This window comes from Desmodus rotundus, chromosome 6, assembly GCF_022682495.2.
Source record: "Desmodus rotundus isolate HL8 chromosome 6, HLdesRot8A.1, whole genome shotgun sequence".
Classification (NCBI taxonomy): Eukaryota; Metazoa; Chordata; class Mammalia; order Chiroptera; family Phyllostomidae; genus Desmodus; species Desmodus rotundus.
The window spans coordinates 145329298-145352864 of record NC_071392.1 but is presented as its reverse complement, the minus strand read 5'-3'; the positions used below and the strand labels follow the sequence as shown (position 1 = coordinate 145352864).

The following is a 23567-nucleotide window of genomic DNA, read 5'->3' as shown; positions in this document are numbered from 1 at the left end:
GTCTCCACATAGTCCCAAGTACCCTTAGGAAGTGGCAGGTGCGTGCCCCAGGTGAAATTGCCACCTCTGAGAAACACTGGCCTACACTAAAGACTCAATACACACTAGCTTATTATGATAGTGATCTTTCCTGAGAAGCAACTGGAAGGACAGATGAGAAAACCACTTGGGAAAAGAATGTAGGGTGTTCTACAGTGAATTCCTCCAACCCTCGTTAGGACCACTGAGAATAATTTCAGACTTGTTTTTGAGTGGTGAGGGTCACCCACTGACATGCAAAAACTTCTTTCCAAAGGAGCCCCAAGTCTCCTGGGCAGACAGAGAGCCCTTGCCTAGAGCTAAACTGACCCTGGGCTATGCATTACACACCAAGAGAGGTGGGAACCATCCCCCGTCCAGTTCCTGGAAAACCAACAACCAGCAGTATGCAGTTGAATGTGTGTGGATGCATGTGCGTGCGTGTGTGGGTACAGATATAGATATATAGAGAGATCGCACACATAAGCTTCTGATACAGAGGCACAAAAACTATAGTAAACTCCTTGCTGCTTGAGGGAAAATTAAAAGTTTCTTAGTTCCTACCTATAAGAAGCCAATTATGAAAGTCAATAAAGATGAAAACTGACCTGCCTATTCTTTGATGCTTTTCTAACCCAGACTATTTCAAGTTTAGATCAAAATTCATTTGGAAAAGCTCTGTCTTCTACTTGATGAGAAAAGTAACCTTCATGAAATGAGTACAGGCAACGGTAAAGGCTCTTTTTACGTTATCTCATTTAGCAAACTAGAATCTGCCAATTTTAGCAAGCATTTGATGGCTTTGCTCCATAGAGAAAGGCAATTTTTCATATACGTATTCACCCCCCAAAAACTCATGCACTTAATATCACAGAACACCACACAGGTACAAAAGTAACAATTGCCCAAACATGTCTTCACACAACCCTTCCACACGTTCACTCAGTGGTAAGTGCCTGATGACACTCGACGTTTCCCCAATGACCAGGAAAAGCCTGCGCATGAAACGCATGCATAAAACAGGAGCGCCCAAAATGAAAACTTCAGGTAGAATCTGCTCCTTGAAAGTCATCAAAGCAGTCATCCTGGGGAAAACTCATTGTCTATTCTACTTCCTTACTCTTTCATTACAATTTAGCATTGTTTTGATTTTCCATTACCTATGTTGAAGGTCAGAGGAGGTCACCACACTTTTTTTTTTTGAGATGTTCAGGTCTTTTAAAACGTTCATTGAGCCCCAAGGCACACCCAAAACTCCACATCTGAATTAGAACACATGGAAATGTGGGCCCGTTGATAGAGGTACTCCTTAGCCTGACACTTGGGAGCGCTGTTCCAGCAGGCAGGGAACCTGCATTCTATTCCTATCCTTCCTCTTATTCCACATGGGTACCTTATTCAGATCTCAGTTTCCCAACATAAAAAAAAATAATAACTGAGATGGTGGAATTGACATGATTTCCAACATCTCTTAAGCTTTGACTGCCTATGAATCCCACCTCTTGCCCAAGGTTACCCACAGCTGGTGGCCACAAAGAGAGAACTAGTGGTAATTCCATCTCCTAGTTCAAGGCTTTTCCACAAAGTTGTACCCACACACTAATGTCCCTTCCTTCTCTGTCCTCCCCCACCTCCTCATTACTATGTTTCTGGCTTCTGTCTCCTGTGCAGCCAATCCACAGCCTCCTCCCTACCCCCGACAGCTCGCTCTGCAGGTAGTGCAGGGAAAGATAGCAATGGGGAAAGACAGCCAGGCACATTGAAGGGGTTACTTTGCCTGGGGACCCCTTTATCTGAAGTTGTCCTCAAAAGCGGAAATGAGTTGATTTGCATTTTCCCACTGAAGCATGCAGAGTAGCTGAGGAGTGTTTCTCGTTACCAAGTACTGTCTTCTCTGGTTTGCCCTGAGGCCTTCTCTGGGGCTGGAGCAGCTCTGAAAACACCTGTATGCTGCCCATTTAAATACATGCTTCAGACAAATCTTTTCCAGGGTTTCAAAAGGGAGAGAGACTAATGCTTTCCTTCCCCAGCATACATTATCCTTCCTGTGAATGCTGATGGCAGAAATTAACACTCTCTAGTCTGGTTTATTTCTAGTCTGTCTATCCATGTTATGCTTAAGTTCTGTATTCACGGATTGGCAATTAACAGCCCATTCATTCATTCATTCATTCATTCTCCATGTATTTACTAAGCATTTTCTCTGTGCAAAAAGTATAGTGTTGGCTGCATGCAGCCTAACAGAAACAACTTTGACAAGGATCCTGCTCTCAAATCGCTCACAGCCTAACTGAGGAGCTAATGTGCCCGGATGTACCCAAACATACCCAGACGTTCCCTGGGAACCCCACTGACTCTCAGAGACTGGCTTGTCCACTGTGATGGTTTGTGAGAACCCACAGTTCACCCCCATGGCTTCTGCATGCTCCTGGCCTTCCTTCTCTGCTGCGCACCTGAGCCTGCTGCTGTGGCTGGGCACTAGCACCTCATGACTTGGGTAACTTTGAAGAAGAACTGAGGAGAGCAGAGAAAGGTGGCACACCATGCCACAAGGTCTTCCACCATCTTGGTGGCCCTCCACCTCACTCTCCAGTGGTTCCCAAAGCCCGGGCTCAGCAAGAGGTGACCTGCCTCATGGTGCACAATGCTCTGGGAAATGTGAGCCCACCCCACAGACTAGTCTTCCTTCCCTGGCATCCTGGAAATTTGGGGAGTAGGTTTCCTCCATCCTTTTATTAACAGAATTATAATATTAGTGGGAAGGCAATGGAAGCTGTAAGAGGACACTGTGCCTCAGGCAGGCAATTAATAAATATATTGAGTGAACACATTTATTGAAGGAGAGGGTTGGAAAACAACTAGAGGTGTACTGGGGAGGGAAAGGTGGCCCTCATAAAGAACTCAAAGCAGGAAGTCTTTTCTGCAAAAGCCAAGTAGCGTCACATTAGCAGGCAGTGTCTCCCATTGCCTAGTCCTTCCTGACCCTTATCCACATAGGCTTTGTCTCCTCTGCCTTTGTTTGGGGCATCTGCCCTGCCCTTCATGACAGGCAGGGAGATGAAGGGACCTGGAAGGTCTGAACACAGGATGATTCAGGAGCCATAAAATCCCAAAGGCTCCAAGCAAGAAAAACTGTAGAGCTCATCTACCCTACTTCCTGTGGTTCATAAGGGAGCGATCAGACCTTAGAGAGACCAGGCAGCATGTTAATGGACCGCCATGCACGCACCACTCTTAACTCCTGCGACAGAGAAATCCAGACCTCTGAGGGGGTTTTATTTGGCCTGTAGAGTGTTTTCCCTTCTTCATGTGAATCAGTGATCAACATTTTAAAATAAGGAAAGTTCACATAATAATCCAGAAAAAAATCAACAGCCTGAGAACACTGGGCCCACAGTCCTGACCAGCAGCATCGGCCAGAGCTGGGTCCGGAGCTGCAGTCCTGTCTGCACCGTCCCCTTCACTCCCCACGGTCTCCCATCTAGCTGGGTCCTGTCATCTCCACCACAGTCACGGCCCCCACAGGCCCTTAAACTGGTAAAAGCCCTGCTCCCCGGCCAGCTTGCTGCCCTGGCCAGGAGAAACTGCTCAGCATGACTACACTCAAGCAGCTCTCTATGTAATGTGATTCTAGAAAGACTGAGAAATTCCTCTTGCCACCCCCCAACCAAAAACTAGTAATAACATTAATAAATTCCAGGCAAAAAAAGCAAACAAAAAGTCTTCCCCATTGTCTGAAATTCCACTGTAACATCTTGGATTTGGAAGAGAAGTGATAAAGGAAAAAGTGGTCCCTGGGACACATGTCCTCTACTTTAATACCGTGGCTGAGGGCCAGGCTTGACTGAAAGAACCCTCTGCATGCATGCACACAGATGCACACACACCACACAGCACCACATACGGTCCCCACTCTCTCGTGCATTCTCTGTCTCACTCTCAAACTCAGCCACACACCCAACTTTGTTGAAATCTGACACAACTAACAAAAACAAAAATTTCTCCTTAAAAAAAAGAAAAGAAAATACTGTTCATAAAATGAAAACACAGAGTAAATATGCCTCGTTCAGGATGAAAATGTAATGGTTTGTCTAGAGGGTCAAAGAGGGCGTGAACCAGAGGAACAGACTCCAAGGGCCCAGGAGCCTGCGTTTTGCTGTGTGAGGTGTGTGCACACTGAGAGGCAGAGGCAATACGAACACAAGGCAGAAAAAAGGAAGAAAAACGGTCGCTTTAACGAGGGTTATTTTATGGTGATAACAAGCCTACAGTCAGGTAAGTCCCAAAATACTACGTCCAAAATTTTAGCAAGTGTTCTTCCTTTCTCTTGTTCCCACTGTGAGTTGTGGGAAATGGAGAAAAAATGTAATGAAGCCTGTTTCTTTTTAAATGGCATGTAGCTGGCCTCTACGTGGATCCTGTTTTCTGGCATCATTTTAATTAGGAAAGGCGAGAAAGTTTCCAATGTCCCCAGGCTGCCCTTCCCTGTGTCTAAGTGAGGGTTTCTCAGAGAACTGGCAACCAACAAAATTTTGACAGCGTGAACTTCTCTCTCTCATAAGCATTCCTCCAATCCCCAGATAATACCCCTCATTCCTCCCACATTAACTAACACATACAACTTGCTTCCTCCCACCCTCCCTTAGCCCACACTTCTCCTCTCCAAAACGTATAACATAATTGTGAAGGCTAATTATCAAATAATGCTTAAGCCTTTGGGAGCAAGATAGAAGGTTCTAGAAATGTTTTAAAAAGTCCCCAGGCTGCAATAGAAACATGATTAACTGAAACAAAAATGCCTGGTGAAAAGTTTCAAATCTAAAGTCAGTTAAAATTTTTAAACATATATACAGGTATTACACTCACATACGCAGTACTGTAATACATAATACATACTATTGTAGTGTGTGTGCATGTGTGTGTAGTCAATTTCTTAATAGGTCACAGAGATTCTCTGAGTTTTTAGGGCAAGTCCCTTCAAGAGAAAAATAGTTTAAAGTTGATCCATCTTTTTTCTGATACTGAGACATCAGCCACGGGTCTCTGCCCACCCCCTCCCTCCTCTGACAGAAGACCCCTCGTCTGGCTCTGGAGGGAGGGACAAGAAGTCTGCCTCTAGTAAGAGGGAAGGGGAGAGCAATTCTGGGCAATGTAATTCTCTGCCTGGCCCGAGCACGAGCAGATAGGGCCTGACAGATGTAGTCTTTATCATGGAATAAAACAGGCTCACAGCGGTGTGCCGCACACATGAATGTCACGTTTGTGAATTGCCGTATTGCCGTGCTGCACGCGGCAGTGAGCAGAGCTGGGTAGACCAGGAGGCTGAGAGACAACAACAGGGTCCCCCGCCTCCCAAGCCTCCTCTACTCCGGGCACAGGCATTGGTTTTCTGTCTGCATCCTCAGAGAGGAAGAAACAGCGGCTGTGGATGCACCTGCGTGGGGGCCAAGTCCTCAGCTGCGATGTATGGAGAGTTAAAAATAGCACCCCGGCTGGTCAGATTTCAACTGTCCTGGGACCCTGAGCAGTTACAGAGCAGAAGGGGCTAGAGGTGGGGGGTGGGCAGGATTCAGAGAAAGAATGCATAATAACTGTGCATGCATGGCCTGTCGTGCAGAGAGCTGCAGGGCAAAAATAAGGCTCCTCACTCTTCTGTCAGTAGAAAGCCAGCCCAGGATGCTGATTCTGTGTACAACAAGCCCTTTGACAAGAAAAACAGCCCTTTCGTGAACCCTGCAGGGCCAGGGAAGAGAGTCTCCACTCTGAGACTCAGTCCCCTGGTGAGTCACCAACCATGAGGATCAGCTCTTGACTCAACATTGTGGCAGAGATGGTATCCATGACCTCCAGATGCTTTCTCTCCCATTGAAGAGAGCTGGTCCTACTGGTTGTCCTTAGCTCATGCCCCACTGAGACTTCTTGCCTCACTCATGGCAGACTTTAGCAGGAATGGGGATTCTGAAGAAGAGATAAGCAGAATCTACTGGGACTCCTCTCCCTCAAATTATTGAGGTAGGCCTGAGTCAGCTGTAGTTCAAACTGGCACCTCTTAATTTGCACTCTTTCTTCGGGTACGATGCCATGCCATCCAAATTGTATCGCACAGTACTCCAGACTCTGAATAGCCAGGGAAGAATCACTGCCCACCTTCCCAGACCAATCTTTCTTTTGGAACCAAAAAGCAGGGTAGGGAGGTGAATATCCTTCTTATCAGGAAACAAGCGTAAATACAGTGTAAATCAGAAAATTCAAATACTTTTAAGGTAAAATGTTAGTTTGCAAGGAAATTGCAGGCTTCCAGAAGACTATTTTGAGCTTCAGCCCTATTGCTAACCTGGAAGTGAGTTTACTTACCCCTGTTATCAGCGATTCTTTGGTGCAAAAAAACTTAGGCATGTGGTAGGCTAAACAGTGGCCCCTCAAAGACATCCATGTCCTAGTCCCCCAAACCTGTGAAGCTTACCTTATATGGCAGAAAAAGACTCTGCAGGTGTGATCAAGTGAAGGATCGTGAGATAGGGAGATTCTCCTGGATTCTCCAGGCAGGCCCTGTATATAATCACAAGCGTCCTTGTAAGAGAAATGCTGAAGGAGATTGGGCCACACAGAGGAGAAGGCGATGTGATGATGAAGGCGGAGAGGGGAGTGATGTGGTCTGAGGATGGAAAAAAGGGCCACAGGGAACGAAGGACAGGTGGCCCCTAGAAACCGAGAAAGGATAAGGAAGCAAATTCTGCCCTCGGAGTCTGAGAAGGAACCCTGCCGACACTTGATTTTAACCCATTTTGGACTTCCGACCTCCAGAAGTGTAAGAGAATAAATCTGTATTGCTTCAAGCCAGTAAATTTGTGGTAATTCATTATAGCAGCAAGAGGAAACTAGTACATTTCAGAAATAAAAGTCCAGGTCACATGGATCTGCAACTTCATGCTCTTATAATGAATGACTTTGCTTTGAATCACACAGAACATAAGATAATTACTTTATCCCTTCTCCATTAAAAAATATTCTATTAAGCCACAAAACATGTTTTGCTCAGAGACTGGCTTCAATGCATTTGCTCATATCATCCTCCCCACCTAAAAAGCCATCCTAAATCATACTATTTTAGGTTCTATGGTAAAACAAATAAATGAATGAAATCTCCCTAAATCTATATGCTTGATGAAAGTGTGATTTTCTGTTCTTAAGAAGCTTTAGTATTTAGGGAAGACAAAGAAAGATTTCTTTGTCTTATGGGATTTCTAATCCCATAAAGGGAGGAGGTGTTTCCGTCCAGGGCCAGTCTTAGATATTTAGACTTCATGATCTGAGGGGCAGCAAACACCTTAGGACCCCAAACTGTCTTTTCTACTTGCCTGCTACTATACTGTAAATTCACACTATTCATTGGGAATTACAGTCCAGTTTCTCTAGTGCCCCCTAAAAAAGAGAAAATAACATAAAAAACTATTGTCGGTCATCACCTCAAGTCATAAATCAGTACTAAAACAGGCACACATTTGCCCAGACCTCTTATGAATTATCAAATACAAACAATTGGAACTTACATTTAAAAGACTTGCCTAGGAGATAAGCAAAGAGGATCCAACACACAACTAAGAGGAGACCCTGAAGAAAAAAGAGCAAGCGAACAGGGAAATCTCAAAAGAACAACAACAACAACAACAAAAAACAAACTATAATTAAAGAAAGTTTTCCTAATGTAAAAAAGGATTTGAACTACATATTGAAAGAACATACCACATACCTACGAATATTGACCCAGAATGACCAAAACCAAGACATATTCTAGAAACAGTATTGTATTTAAAAGAAAAAGAAAAAATGGATATCTGGGCAAAAGGAGCATATAACTTACAAGAGAAATCAAATTAAATTATCCTTAGATTTTTTTCTGACAGCAAAGCTTTTTGCCAGAAGAAATTAGAGTAATGTATTTAAGATATTCAAGGAGAGAAAATGTGAACTAAGGATTTTTTTTTATCGAAGAAATCACAAACTGCTAATAACATGCAAAGACTCAGAGAATATTATTCCCATGAGCCCTTCCGACAGAGTCTACTAAAGAACAAGTTTCAGACAGGTATTACTGGTGAATATTAGATATATAGTTACTTGTAGATAAAAGACTAAATGAGGGTTAAAAGGTACAGACTCTAGGATGTAATGGCTATATGATTTAAAATGCAAATATACTACAACTACAAAAAATGGAGAGATGATTAGCATATGCAAAAAAAATGTTTTATCTGCTTTCAGTAATAATAATGTCAGTGATAGTACAAGTATTATTCCGTGAATGTCATATAAGTAAAGTAGATAAAAGCAAATGCTAATTATGGGATATTCTAATTCCACCATCCCCCATGCCTTCAAGGACTTCCTGGTGAAAGAAAGGAGCTACTAAGGTTATAGAGAAGATGCTACTAAAGTAAGACAGAAGATGTTAAGTAAACACCCTGTAGATATGAGTTGAATTAGAAATACTAGTATGAACTCATGAGGTATTTGTTTAGTCCAGGTATTTCCATTAAAAAGACTTAGAAACAAAGTCATCCCAATAGCAGTGAGCATCTCTAGCACTCAGATTTGATCCGCAAATGACATACCCCACTGAACCAAACCAGGATTTCTTGGAGAAACGGCTAATTCCAAGTCTCAGGCAAGAAATGTCCCTGATGAATTTGGAACATCTTGACATGCAATTAGGAGGACGCTGTCAGAAACCACTGAGGGCATTTCAAAAGCATTCAGGAAGTACCTTGAACCATTTTCCACTGGCCAAAGATCTGAGATTTGTAATAGATTGAAACTCATCAAATATATATAACTTCAAGAGTTCATGACATACATTTAAAAAATAATAATTGGTCACCTTTTGAGGAAACAACGATTCAATTAATGTCTTAAAAGCCACGTAAATAAGAGAAAATAATGAAACCTTATCCTACCCATCCTAAGTAGAGAAATAAAATTTTTCTATTTTTCAACTCCCAAGGAATTAATGAATGTAGACATCGAAGACCTACTTTGATTAATATCAAAAAATAGCATAAACCAGACACAAGACACAACACTATAACCTTGTTAAAGGAATTAAGCTTCTTGATCCAGCTACCAATTTGCAGGAAATACAGAAGACAGGGAAACACACTGAACTGAGCCATGAGTGAGCAGTCAGCAAATCCAGCTGTAGGAAACCTCAGTCAAATAGCCCAGATTGGTCAACAGACAAATTATAAGGAAAAGAAAGGGGTAGAGGGGGAAAACATAGATTAAAAGAGACCTAAAAAGCTTACCAAGTTAAAAAGTATATGGGCAAGACTAAATTATAGGATTTAGGGATGCACATTTGAGTGATAAAATCATAAATAAATGTAAGGAACTTATTACTATAAAAGTCAGGATAATGGTTACTTTTGGAGGTAGGGAGGGACTGCATTGGAATGAGGAATGGGGAAGAGTTGCAGGGGTGGCAGGCAATTCTATTTCTTGATATGAGTGATAGTTCTTTGGATATTCACTGTATATAATAATTCACTAAACTATACATTCTTTGGTGTGGTTTTCTGTATGTGCATTTAATTTTATAATAAAAAATACTTTTTAAAGAGTTAACTGAAATGGTATTTGAGTTCTTCATCTCTGGGTTAGCTATTTGGTCTGGATAAACAATAAAGTCTCACAAGGCCAGAGTTCCTTTGACTTCTCCTTTGGTTTCTGAAGGAACTAGGACATAATAACTACTGTCCAGCCACGAGTGCTAAATTTAACATATAGTAGAGCCTACTGAGTTCTTGTTGCATGAATCTTTGAGCAGTGATTGGATAGATGATGCAAATACTCCATACTCTAAGTCATTCTGCATACTTTTACTAGATGCCTCCTGCTGGCGAGAAGAATGTTCAGGAGCCCTCCGTTACGTGTAGGAAATGCTTATGCTGCTCTCTTCACATTCCAGCCTTTTCCAGAAACCAGTTCCAACCAACCTTTCCAGCCTCACCATAGCTACTTTCTCAAATGCTCCTTTCCAGCCAAAGAAGCCCACTTTTAGAATGCTGTCTCCTATCTCTTCTTATCCCCCTGCCCCCACCCCTTCTCTGGTAGCTTTCGCCTTTCTTTCTACTCTCAGACATTCTACTCATCCTTTAAGGCCTGGCTCTCTTCCCCCTTTTTCTCTAAAGTCAGTCCTTATACTCTGCCCCACTGAGCTTTCTCCTTCCTGTGAACTTCAACCCTGACTATTATCACCATTGGACACTCAGCTCTAGCTGGCACTGGTGTTGTGAGAGAACTTTTTATTTGTTTGGGGCCTGCAAATATACGCAATATTTCTTAAGTCTGGAGCTGTGACTGACACTTTTTAAAAATGATCATAGAAAGGCTATCACAACATTTTGTGCATAAAAGGTTCCAGTCAATACTGTTAATTGAATGGGTAGGCAGTGGGTGGATGAATGGACAGAGAGATAGGAGAATGAATCAAATTATCATATATTTGAGACCATTCAGTGGATACTGACAGACACAGTCATACAAGCTTCTATTCAGTGGTGGCAGAATTATGGGGTTCTATTTGACCCTTGTGGATTCACTGCAAAGGGATCTTGGGTCAACTATGAGCATTTACATATGTTGAATATCTAAAGACTGACATGCAAAAATGAAAAAAAAAAAAAAAAAAGAGGACATTGCAGGTGATGAAAGAAAGTTCTGATAAATTTCCTTTCACTCACAACTTTTTCCAAGTCTGGACCCATCTGTGGCTGGTCACACACTTACATTCTGTACAAAATCATTTATAGCAAATTTGGGGGTAGGCAGGACTACGGATTGGCTTGGATAAGAACTCTTTGGCCTAAAATCCAGGCATTGGCAATTACCATGAAAATTAAGGGCCCAATCATTCCGTTTTAAAGGTGACATCTGCATAAAGAAGAAAACGTAAGGTCCCTGCAATGTGTCAGCTGTCCCAGAGAGCTCTAGGCTGAGAGAAATGCTTGCCTTGGTCAGAGCACCGGGCCAGCTGAGCAGCACGCCGTCAGGGCCTGCCTCTGCAGCTCACTCCTGCAAGCAAACCAGGGGCCCACCCTCCTTTGGAAGGAACGTCTCCAGGGAGAAATCCTCAAGGACCAGGCAGATTGAAAGGGTACATGAATAGGAATATGGGAGCTGAGCTATTAGCAAATATAAACAAAAGGAATTAGAGGTGGAAAGAATGGGCATCTCCAAAGTCAACAGGCTTCTCTTCCCTTGTGCCAAGGCATTTTCCCTCCAAGAAAGCCAGGAAAGAAGAGAAAGGCTCTAACGTAGACTGGCTGCCCCTCGTCTCATGAGAAATGTTCTAGCTGCTTTCATGTATAAGTTTTATTTCACCCTCCCCCTCAGCTTGCAAGGAAAGGGTAATCTTCCCTATTTTACTGATGATGAAAGCCAAGATTCAAAGAGAGTAAGAGACTTGGCTAAGGCCACACACCTAGAAGTGTCAAACCAGGATTCAAACCCATGCTTATTTCCATCTAAAGCCCCGCCCACTACACCACTAGTGGAAGCAGAATCATGGCAGGTTTTGGCTGAACAGTGACCTCACAATCATCCCCATTTCACAGATGAAGAAACTGATGCCAGGAAGGAGAAGCCACTTGCCCAAGGTCACACGGTCACCTGCGACAAGGCCTCACTGTAGCCCAGGTCTTGTGATCTCCAGATAGGAGCTCTCCTCACTTGTATCCCCCAGACAACTACAAGAATGGCACACTCAGATAGGGACCCTGGAGGCAAGCTCGATGAAGCAGCTGTTACATACGAAGGCATATTTAAAGGAAGCCAACAAAGGATGGTGCCGGAGGGACCATCCCCATGCCCAAAAGGGCAAGGCCAGAACCCTGAACGCAGAGGGAGCTTGGCTAAGGCTGAAGCTATAGCTATAGGAGAGCTCTGAACTTCCACAGAGAAAGCCACGGCCAGCCTGCAGCCTGGCAGGGTGGGGATGCAGACCATAATACCCTGCCCTCTCTCCCCTCCAGCAGGGTGGCCTCCTACTGGGAGGTGAGAGGTTCCCAGGATGCAGCTTCCAGGGGTCAGGGCTGGACAGAGAGGGAGGAGAATGGAGCTGGAGTGGCAAACACAGACTTCTGAGCACACTGCCACCCAGGGATGCTTCTCTGAACCTCAGTCCTCGGACAGAGTTCTGCCTCAGCAGGTCAGATACGACAAGAACAACAAAAACATCCCCTCATGGTTAAGGTGGGGCCAAGAAGGCGGGGCACGGGGAAATCAAGGGCAGCTCCCAGCACAGAGCTGGCCTTCTCACTGCCCACGGTAGGGGTGACATCCTAATCTGATCAACCTGTCTGTAATACAAGGGAGCAGAAGCCCTGCTCTAATCACCTTGGTATCAAAGGCATTGCTTTGGGACACCTCTGCTTTGTGCACAAGTCAGTACTGGTGTTTGAGCACAGAGCTGCTGGTGTTTCAGGTGAGCTTTTGAGGGCACCAGAGAATGAAAAACAGGAGGGCAGATGCAGGGATTGTGTGTGTACAAGAGCGTGTCTGCTGTTTGCCAGTTCTTGGAAGTCAACGCCGCTTTTTAAATAAAGACAGTACCCAAATGAAGGCAGTATATTCTCTCTCTCTCTCTCTCTCTCTCTCTCACACTCACACACACACACACTCTCTCTCTCTCACACACACACACATACACACACACACACGCCGCATCACAGCTTTCCATTCCCTACTGAAGTTTCAACCTCAACTTCAACTGAGGCCCCTCCTCTCCCTGATTTGGTCATATTTCCTATTTAGTTTAAATCAACAGTCTGATTTTATCAACACTAATGCTTTATGGAGGTTTATTTCTTCAAACAGACTGTGCTCCTCTTTGCTATAAAGTTAATTTTATGTTCTTTGTTCACTTTCCTAATCTGCAAATTACATCCTCCTGTTCCCTGATTACTTACTATTGGAAAAACAGCCCCTTTTTGCTTCCAGTTTGAATATTCTCTGCCTTATCTTGATGACCCTAATCTCTCTCCCCCACTGGCCTCTCATGGCAGCTGTAAGTAACCGGCAGGGCGCAGCGTGTCCGCCAGCACAAACCCAGAGCAAGCGAGTGAGTGAGTGAGTCGCTGCTGCGAGCGGGCCAGGCCTGCCTGCCTTGCTCCTCCACCGGCCTTTCTTCCCCTCCAGTCGTTTTTCTCAGACCGAGTGTGGGAAGAGGCTCAGCGGCAGCAGGAAGGATTAGAAATTCTGGGATCCACTCCATGCTCTCTGAAAGTCCTAGTGGGAAGACAGAGAACTTCCGACACTCACAGAAACAAGGACAAATGCTTCGCAGGCTGACATTCGGCTGATACCACATGAAAAATGGCCTGACTCTTTTGTTGGAAGCGCCTGGAGGGGGAGGGGCTGCCAAAGGAGGAGAGATCACTGGGAATGATGAAGGGAAAACAGCATCCGTTCTTATACCATCAGGATTTTTAAAGAGGATGGGGAAGAGATGACCCAGCTGTCAGAAATGTCAAAGAGAATTAAGCGTGTTTGTAAGCGTGTAGAGGGAAGGGAGGGAGGGAAATGAGGAAGATGGAAGAAATTGACAAAATATTAAAAAGATGGAGTTGGAAGGGATCTTAGCAAACCTCATGCTTTACAGATGAGAATACCAGGGTCCCACAGTCAGCTCTCAAGGTCTAGTAACAGCAACAGAGTGATAATATTGATGTAATAATAACGGCAAGCGATATCTGCTTACTCTTATTTACCAAACATATGCCATGTTCATTTCCATCTCTGGGTTTCTAGGTTCTCAATAATAACAAAAGCTAATAATTATTATGTGTTGTGTACCAGACACTGCTTAAATGCTTTACATGTCTTATCATGTTCAACCCTCCAGAAAAAATGTCCTATGTACAGTTAGCATCTCCATGTCATAAGTAGCAAGCAGGAGACATGAAAAGGTTGATAACTTGGTAAAGGTCACAGGTAGGAAGATGGAGCAGGGATTCAGCCAGGTCTGCCTTCTGAGCCCATACTCAGAAAAAAAAAAGTGGGGAATGAATGTGACTCTTAAATTGGTGTAGTATTCACACAAACCTCCTTCCAGCCTTAGTCGCAATGCTCCAAGATTCTGCGGGACACTGCACTCTGTCCAAAACCCCTCCAGGCTGCCCCATTTCTGGGTAGAGTCTTCCCATAGCCCAAGCCACACCAGAGGTGAAGGGTCTGGCAAATTGTAAATATCTTAGGCTTTGAAGGCCACATACAGTCTCTGTCACACGTCCTTCTTTGCGTTTGTTTTTTCACAATCCTTTAAAATGTACAAAGTTATTCTTAGCTAGAGAGCTCCCTCTGACCCTGTTCTAGGCCCCCAAATCTTGGAGTCACGCTAAAATGTCCCTCTCCCTCCACCTGTGTATCCACAGTCATGAAGGTCTTTGTCTTTGGCTTGCCTCTCAAAACACTCTCAGTTTTTTCAGCTGACCACACTCCTGGTGCAGGCGCTGGGTCTGGCATGCATGCTCTGGTCACCGAAGTGGTCGCCTTTCCCCCCAGAGCAGGCCACACGTCACTGCTGGACCTTTCCTCCCAAACAATGATTTGCACAGATCGCCCCCTTGCTAAAATACTTTCAAATTTAAGCCCCTTACTCTCCACTCAAGGATTGAGTCTCCCAACACACACACACACACTCACTCTCTCTCTCTCTCTCTCTCTTATCTGGTCCTTAATAATTATACAAAAATAACAACATTTAGTGAGTCTTGGTGTGAGCTAATCAGTCTGCTAGCCACACGGATCATCTCATTGCGCCCCATCAGAATCCTATCAGATAGGCGTGATTATGAGCCCAGTTTTACAGATGAGTAGCTGAGGCTCAAAGACACTGAGGAGCATGTTAGTTTATACAGTAAAATGGTAAAACCAGGACCATCATACTCCAGGAGCCCTCCCCCTAACCTCCATACTATGTTGCCTTTAACATGCCTCGCCCTCTGACCTCCCAGAGGCTCCGTACCAGTCCCACCAAGAAACATCCTCAGTGGGACTACTGATTCAAGGGACAGTGAGCAGGCCACCCTGCAAAGGGAAGCAATTGCCCTGGAAGACAAGCTAGCGTTTCTGAGCTGGGAGCACCACGAACTGGGCAGGGATGACCCTCAGGAGGGACTGCAGGTTCCATAGATGTCCCCAATAGCAGGCTGCCAGGCTGCCGGGCAGCAAGTGGGCAGCTCCCAGCAGGAGCAGCTGCATTTCACAGCCACAGACCAGGGCAAGCTACTAACATGTGGATCCAACCGCTCCACAATTTGCTTAAAAGCCACACTGTGTTTCCTGGGCAATGGCCGCAGGCCAAAACACACACATTCCAGTTTTTACGACTATAAGGTAAGCATTCTTTTAATGGCTCTTTCCCTGATTGTGTGCTGTTTTGCTTGTTCCATCTCCTGGCTTTTCCCCCCCTTTCTTAGCCTGGCTCTGCTCTCTGCCTCCCTTGCCTCCTCTCTCTTGCTTCCAAGCTTCCTCACCACTACCTCCTGCCCTGCTCTTCTGCACCTTCTCCATCTCTGGTTTTCCCCTCCTTTCGGACTCGTGGTCAGGTTTCTGTAATTATTCGACTTCCTCTCCCTCCGTTTTCCTGTTTGCCCGGTGGAGCCTCCTTCCCTTGCCTTTTCAGTTTCTCAGCTTTAGCATTGACGTGAAAGCTTCACTCCAGCTTCCCGGTCTCCCTGCTTCCCCCGTCGGTCCCTCCTCTCTCCTCCACTGTGCTCCTCTCTGCAGCCCTTTCCTTTCTCTCTGGACACCTGGTCCCACGTGGCCCACTAGCCCTCCCCAACCCCCTTCACCTTTCACCTCTGTTCTTTGTTCCCTTGTCTCCTGCATTTCCTCAGCCCTCCCCTCCCTCCCCTTAGGTCCCCTCCTGGTTTCCAACCCCCTCCCATCCCCCTTATCTTTGTTTTCCTTCCTTCTGGCTCCTGATAGAGTGGGAGTCCTTGCAGGCTGTGTCCTGATCCCACAGGCAGACCTGGAGCCAGCCTGCCCGTCTTAACACTGACATTGCCCAGGGAGAGGGAGTCTTGGCCCTTACAATTTGCCCCCGTGGTTTGCAGCAGAGCTAGAAGGCTTCCGAGTAAAGCGACCAGGAGTTTGAGGCATCTAGCTTGGCGCAGGATGAAGAAAGGACTGACTGTTTCTTTTTCCCACTGATCTCTTGCAAGCCAAGGCCAAAGGCCAGAGATGGGACCTGTCATTTGTAAGTTGCAGCCTTGGGGCAGGACTTCAGTGATCATCGCTGCCCCCTTCTCACAACACACACACACATACTCACACATACACACAACACAGATTTCTTATTCACTTTTGCTCAGAGCAAAAGGTCCTGTGACTTTCCAGATGTAGTGCATGAAACACCCCCACACTGCAAAATAAGAGCTGTAAAGGGAACCAGAACCACCACAGAAAGGGGAGTTGGTGCTGGGGAAAGGGTTTCTTCATCCCTCCTCTCTATCTCTTGCCCCTCATTCTCTTTAACTTCGGCTGTTCCTGCTTCCTTGACCAAGCCCCAGTTGGAGCAGGGCTGATGTCTTTCCTTGGAGGACAGCGCCATCTAGCAGGTGAAATGCCCAACCCTTAGTGAGAGCCCAGAAGAGAGCCTCCCAGGCTCCTAGGCTCCCAAATGCTCCTTGTAACTAACTCTCCACCAGTCAGACCCCAGTTGGTCTGAAACAGCGCTTTTAACCCTTTAGTCTTGTTGGAGATGTAAGTTTATTTCCAATCACTGTCCATTTCTCCGGTGTCAGATTTAGTTTTAGTTTGTGGCCTTAGTTTCTGGAAAAGGCAAGAAAAGTTCTAGGAGAGCCAACAGGCTCTGCCTGATGCTAAGGAGCTTCAGGGACTTTTCCAAAGCAAATAATACTGAACATCCTAGAGATATCTACATGGCTCAGCCCTCCTCCCATCTAGAATGCTGGAACAATATTTGCTGCTCTTTTCTTTATCTGTCATTTCTTCCTTCTTCCTTCTTTTCACATTTACCGAGTGCCTCCTGTGCACCTGACACTATGCTAAGTTAATTAAGAGACTGATCCTCTCTCAAGGGTCCCATATTCCAAGGGTCTTAGATTTGCAGAACATTTGACCTCGGATGGGGGTCTAGCTCTGCTAAGGGTCCAGGGAATGGAGGATAAAAGAGAGGCCCAAGACACCCTCCCTTCTACCTCTACCAGAACAGCTTCTTGTTTGTCTAGGTTTTACTTGTGAAATTTCTGCCTAAGATTTTGTTTGAATAAAGAATTCTGAAGCACTAGGAATCTGAAAACATCTGCTTTGATATAAAATGTCTGACTCTAAAGAAGAGGATGCAGGATCTAGAGAAGTTCAAGGACTTACCCATAGAACTGAGGTACTACCTCTCCACTTTCTCCTTTCCCCTCTTCACTGTCTTCGAGGCCAGGCTTCTGCAGAGGGAAGGAGAGCAGAGTGAACCGTTCTGATTGTTTCTTTATTTGCTCCTCTCCTGCCAGGTTCCATATGGGTAAGAGATGGCATACAAGTCTGCTAGGGATGTTATAACCAAATACCACAGCCCGGGAGACTTGCACAACAGAGATTTAATTTCTCATAGCTCTGGAGGCTAGATGTCCAAACTCCAGGTGACAGCAGGGTGACTTTCTTTTGAAGGTCACAACTAAAGATCTACTCCAGTCCTCTCCCCTTGGCTTGTAAATGATCATCTTCACCCTGTGTCCTCACATCGTCTTCCTTGCACACGTGTTTCTGTCCAAGTTTCCTCTTCTTATGAGGACCAGTCATGTTGCATTAGCCCCCCTGCCGTGACCTCGTTTTTAACTTAACCACCTCTGTAATGACCCCATCTCCAAAAATAGTCACATTCTGAGGTACTAGGGGTTAGGACTTCATCATAAATTTTTGGGAGGGACAAAATTCAGCCCATAACAGATGGCAAATAATTCTTATTTCCCTTGCAAGCCTGGATCAATGGGTAATGGCTGCCTAGATGCCCCGCCAGAAAGGGGGAAAAGGATGCTGCGACAGAGTCCCCATGGGTCCACATTGCCAATGTCTGCTACAGAGCAGTGTGACTGTCACAGTTCTGCCCTCAGTAATGTAGGGCACATAAAGACTGCTTCCTTTTAGCAGGGATCAGAGATCGCCGTGACATGCCCCAATACATCAAAACAGTCCGAAGCCACACTTCCGAAAGAAGGTCCATGGTGACCCTGGGGGCCTCTCAAGCCCTTTGTTTTACAGTTGAGGCCAACTGAGCCCTGGGGAGACCAAGCCTTGCCTTAGACCACTCGGCTCCTTTAGAGCAACATCAAGCCTAGACCCTGGCTTCACATTGTTGATCTAGTGTCCTTCCCAACTCCTCAGAGTGCTACCAGTGACGTCCAGATAAAGGCAGGCGCTCCTCTATTTCCCAGGCAGGGTTGCAGAAGCCCCTCCCCCCCCATCCCCACAGACACAGGAAGGAACCGTGTGAAGAGAGCCGAGCTAAAAGCCAAAAGTCCTCCTTGCGGTCTATGGCCAATGCCATGACTGCTTGGGTCCCCAGGCATTCAAAGGCTCTGAGGCTGCATCTGGGCCTTTCCAGAGAGAACACTACCATCATTTAGTGACAGCCGCCATCGCCAAGGGCACAGGACTGGGGACTGGAAAGGTGAATATTATACATGTTCTGGGTTAGTCTCTAACATTCCCTCTAGTCCTAAGACTTTGCAACGAGGGCCTTGAGCAGGCAGGAGCCGTGGGTTTCTTCCTTGAACTAACTAGAAATCTGGGCTAAGAGACATGCCACAATGGTCCTTGTGCCCAAACACAGTTCTGTGACCTCCTCTGAGGGCCTTCAAAAAAGGCCACTTCATTGCAGCCCCCTGACCCAAGAAGCTCCAGCTCCCCACTGTTTATGCGTCCACAGTTTCTGGCCCACTGAAGTTACCCCCGGTTTCTCCGGGCAGAACTCTCCCTCTGGAGTCGGCCACTGAGAACTAACTCTGGGTCCTGGTTAAACACTGGCAGCTTCCACTGACCTGATGCAAGTGGAGAGGAGTGTTGCTGAAAAGATTCCCCTCAGCTCTTGCAGGTGATGGGGCATGCTGAAGACCGGATGTCTTAAGGGCCCTGGAAAAGGTCAACTACAAGGGAATAGATTCCATTTCTCAACGGCTCTCCAGCAAGCACAAGTGTGTGACTGACCCATGGGGCTACACAGGGAAAGGCACGTGGGAGGAGTTGAAGACATTGACCTCTTAACTTCATACAGAGGCAATGAGCCTCGTTCAAGTTCTTCTCCAACTCAGCTCACAACTCCCCAATTTCCTCTTACTTGTTGCCCTTGGCAGGTCAACCTACACCAGCTTCTGGGAACGTTTCGGGTAGGTGTTGACCACTGGGAGGAAAAAGTCCCACACGAATGGGTATAAGAGAACCCAGAAGGGGTTAAGAGCTCAGGTCTGGAGAAGATGCTAAAATCTAGTTCCAAGTCACAGTCCTGCCTCTTTCCAGCTGTGTGACCTTGGACAAGTTACTTAACTCCTGTAAACCTCAGTATCCCATCCAAAAAATGGGAAGACTAACAGAATATAGCTCATAGGGTTGTTATAAGGATTAAATGGGACCGCAGTTATCTTTGCTGTTATTAGTACTACTAATTCAACAGATATTTAGGGAGCAAGTATGCTGAACAGCTTGGGATACAAAGATGTATAAGATGTTTTTTACACAAAGTTCTTGGTCAATTATAATTGAGCTACAGTATGCTATCGAGTGCCAAATTAGATATCTGTCCAAAATATAAGGCAAGAGGAATTCATGCAGCCTGAGGAGCTGAAGAATTTCCTTTACATAGTCGATAAAATTTGAGTAGGACCTAGAGGGAGGAACAAGATTTTACCTCAAGTCCTCACCAAGGAATCAACATATGCCAAGAAGAGTGAAGCCTGTTGTGGGAAACCTGAGTGTGGGCTGTGCCTGGAGACAGTAAAATCCCTGGATTTATTCTCTTGGTTCCAGGAGGGAGCATCCCTGGAAGTCAGAAAATATGATTTGACCTGACCCTGGCTGATGGCATCACCTCAGTCAAGTCATCCTACTTCTCGGTCAAATGGGATTAATTTCCCACAAAGAGTGTCTGTAAGGTTTAAAGTTTTAAGTAAGAGGTGGTGGAAGCTTTGGGAAATTAAAAGAGCTGTCAGGCAAAAAAAATCACAACAGGAACAAATGTTTACTGAGCACTTACTATCTGCCAGGCACTGTGTTACCCCAACAACTGTTACTATCGCTGCTTGACAGTTGCGGAAGCCTGCTGGAAGAGAGGTAATTTGCTCAGGTAACACAACTCGTAGGTAGACCTAACGCTGATGTAAGTGAGAGAAGGGACGGTGCTCCTCCCCTCGTCCCTAGACTTGCTGGAACTACTGTCTAATTATCAGAGGGTCTGGCCAGACAGCATGAGAAACGGAGGCCCCAAGCAATGCCATGACCAGAACTGGTTTCAGGGTGAAGACAGCGCCCTGCTTGAGTCCAGCTTGCCAGCCCCTAGACAGGCAGAGAGGATCTGGGTCCCTCTGTCTCTACTGGGAATGCCATAACCATAGAACATCACTCTTTCTTTGCCCAGCGGATGCCAGGAAGAGCTCAATATACAAATGTCAAGTTTCACTGAAGCACATCCCAGGTCATGGGCAGGATTTGGGGCAACCAGAGCCTGGAACACATGTCTGACAACTGTTGCCAAGTTCCTGGGGCCATCCGTTGGCCAGAGGCCCCAATCCCATAGGACACCTCACTGGAGGACCCAAGGCTGCTGAAAGAGCCCCCTCATCCCCAGCAATGAGCCTTGGCAGAACTGGGCTATAGGAAAGTGGGCCGAGGGTCACCAAGTCCTGCAAGGCTCAGGTAGGAAGGACCAGCCAGCTGTGCAAAGCTGAGTGGGAGGGAGGCTGGCTGGGACCTCCCAGGACAGTTCTGGCAGGGAGAAGGCAAGGGATGCATTTGGGCTGCCTGGAGGCTGGGGATGATGAGGCCTCATGGAGGGAACTAGCTCAGGATGTCAAAGGAATCCCATCCACTGAGAAAGCTGGGAAGTAAAAGTGCCCAGTGAGAGAAGGTGGTACCTGTGCTGTCTAGAATTGGGGGAAAGCCCTGGTTACCAGTTTGTCTGCTTTTGAGGAAAATGAGGAATGGGGGGTGGCTTCTGGTGCATAAAACAGGAGTGCAGCAGGGTGATCTTGGGTGCTGGCTATCTCTCTCCTACTAGTTCCTCCTAGAATAGTCCCCTCCATTCTAGCCACCTATCCGATTTCCTTTCCTTCTCCTCCTCCTCCTCTCCCTCTTCTCTTACTACTACTTCCAGATACTGTTTATTGAGTCTACCACTACGCGAGGCACAGTGCTAGGTGCTTTATGTGTATCATCTTATTTAATCTGTGTAACAACCCTCTGAGGTAGGCAATACCTAAAGATTTCAGAGAAAAGGAAACTGAAGCTCAGAGAGGGCTCGGCGAACTGCCCAAGATCACAGACCCAGCACAACATCCACACCCAGCTTCTTACTCTAAAGCTCACGATCTCCCTATTGCACTGCCTTGCCCATAAAGCCTGTCTGCAGACAGAGAGCCATCAGATGACTGCCTACCAGACACCGCTCTTGGGCCATTTCTTTTTCTTCAGTGAAAGAAGTCACCAGCCATGTCATAGTATATATCTCGGAAGGGGATGTTCTTCAAAAGAGAGACAGAGACTTAAGAAAACCTTCTGCCTTCTGATGGTTTGAGAAAGAAGTAGCCCCTCTCCAGGGCAGGGAGTCAGAGGAGAAAGCAGGATCGATGTTCTAGGCTGGTGAAGGGATAGACTTGGAAGCCAAGTCTTAATCAATAATGCTGTTGACAACTTCACCACCGGAAGACATCTTAGCAAGTGAGGGTGAGCCAAGACAGCCTGCATTCCTGGAGCCACAAAGGCCAGATTTGAGTGCAGCCCCGCCCGAGAATGGTGCAGAGCTATGCTCTCCGGGTCACACCGGAGGCCAGTGAGAAACCACATCACTAGAAGACTGACCGTACTCCGATTCCCTCCTCAGCGAGTCCCCAGTAAAGAAAGGCCATCCTTTGTGCTAAGTAAGCAAGCCCTGGGGTTTGGAACAATTCAAGGGGTGATGAGAGATGCTGAGCTTCCTTTAATAAGGCATCTGAGGATTTCAAGCAATTAAATGGAAAAATAAGAAAATCGATGCTATTTGCACACTGAAGTTTGCTCCATAGGCGGTGACATTATTGAGTTTTCCTTGGTGTTTCTTCTACAGGTCTTTTGTTCCATATGCATCACATGACAAAGGAGCAATTGGGATGACTTGCTCAAGACAGCCACAACTTAACCACATGAGGAGGGTTCTTCTCCCCCAGCCAAGTCAGAGCCACCATATATGGCACACAGACTGTGCACTGCTCAACCACAAGGGGCGCTGTTTCCACAGACCACAGTGTGATTGGTTTCTCCTGGAGTTAAGGGACAAAGAGGCACTGAACCGCCCTCTTCCATCATCCAAAAATCAGGTCCAGTCTACCCGTCTCCACTCAACCTTCCCCAGGCAGCTCTGCTGACAGGAGGCACCCCACTGGGCATGCCCACAGTGACACTTCCCGCCCTGCAGTTACTGTTCCATGTGAACCACCTGTCTTCTCCACCACACGATCATTCTTAACCTCTTTGGAAGAGTCCTGGGCCGCTTTTAAAATCCTATCAAAGATATAAACACATTCCCCAAGGGGGGAAAAAAACTGCACAAACACAGGTAATTTCATCCCCAATTTCAGGAAATTTGTGGATGCCTGAAAGCCCACCCACAGCCATTCCCAGTGCAGTTTCCAGGAGAGCAGAGACAACATCTGCCTTGTTTACCATGGTACCCTGAACACCAGCACAGTGCCTGACACAGAGCAGCCCAATAAACGCCTATGGGATGAAAACAGGATTAGCCCCGGGCAGTTCTGGAATGCAGGATCAGTGTCGGACCCATTTCTGGAACCCCAGAGAGTTTTCAAGACAATCGCCCCTCGAACAGCCTGGCATAACACTCAAAATGCTCGTTGATGAATGGTACCTCAGTTCCCCTCTGGCACGGGCACCCCAACCAGCCGGACCTTCCAGGCCCAGCCAGACAAGGTGATGAACTTCACCACGTTCTGGGGCTCCCCTGTGGAAAGGCCACGTCCCACACTGAGGGGACAATCCAACACAAGGACTTTTCACGCTTCCCTTTGTTTCTGCACAAAGACACAGAGAAGTTTGTTCAGTGAGTTGAATGATAACATTCATAAAATCATCATCATCCCTTATATGATTTACAAGTTAAACTGTCCTCCACATTTTCACATGCTCTTCTAGTCTTTCTCTCATGTCATCCCGTGAATACACAGTGTCCTCATTTTACAAGTCAGGAAGTTGAGGCTCAGGGGGGCCAAGTAACTTGTCCAAGTCACACTGTCTGTCAAAGCCCAGAAGCAGCACCCTGGAATCTGTTTCTC

General features: G+C 46.1%; 1 long non-coding RNA gene across 1 annotated transcript in view; it reads right to left on the bottom strand.

Annotated features, from left to right (window-relative positions):
* LOC123478348 (uncharacterized) overlaps positions 1 to 23567 on the bottom strand; it is a 112805-nt gene that overhangs the window by 26252 nt on the left and 62986 nt on the right. Inside the window, exon 2 of the long non-coding RNA XR_006653525.2 lies at positions 17413 to 17480. This is a non-coding gene — a long non-coding RNA (uncharacterized lncRNA). The remainder of the gene's footprint in view (positions 1 to 17412; positions 17481 to 23567) is intronic.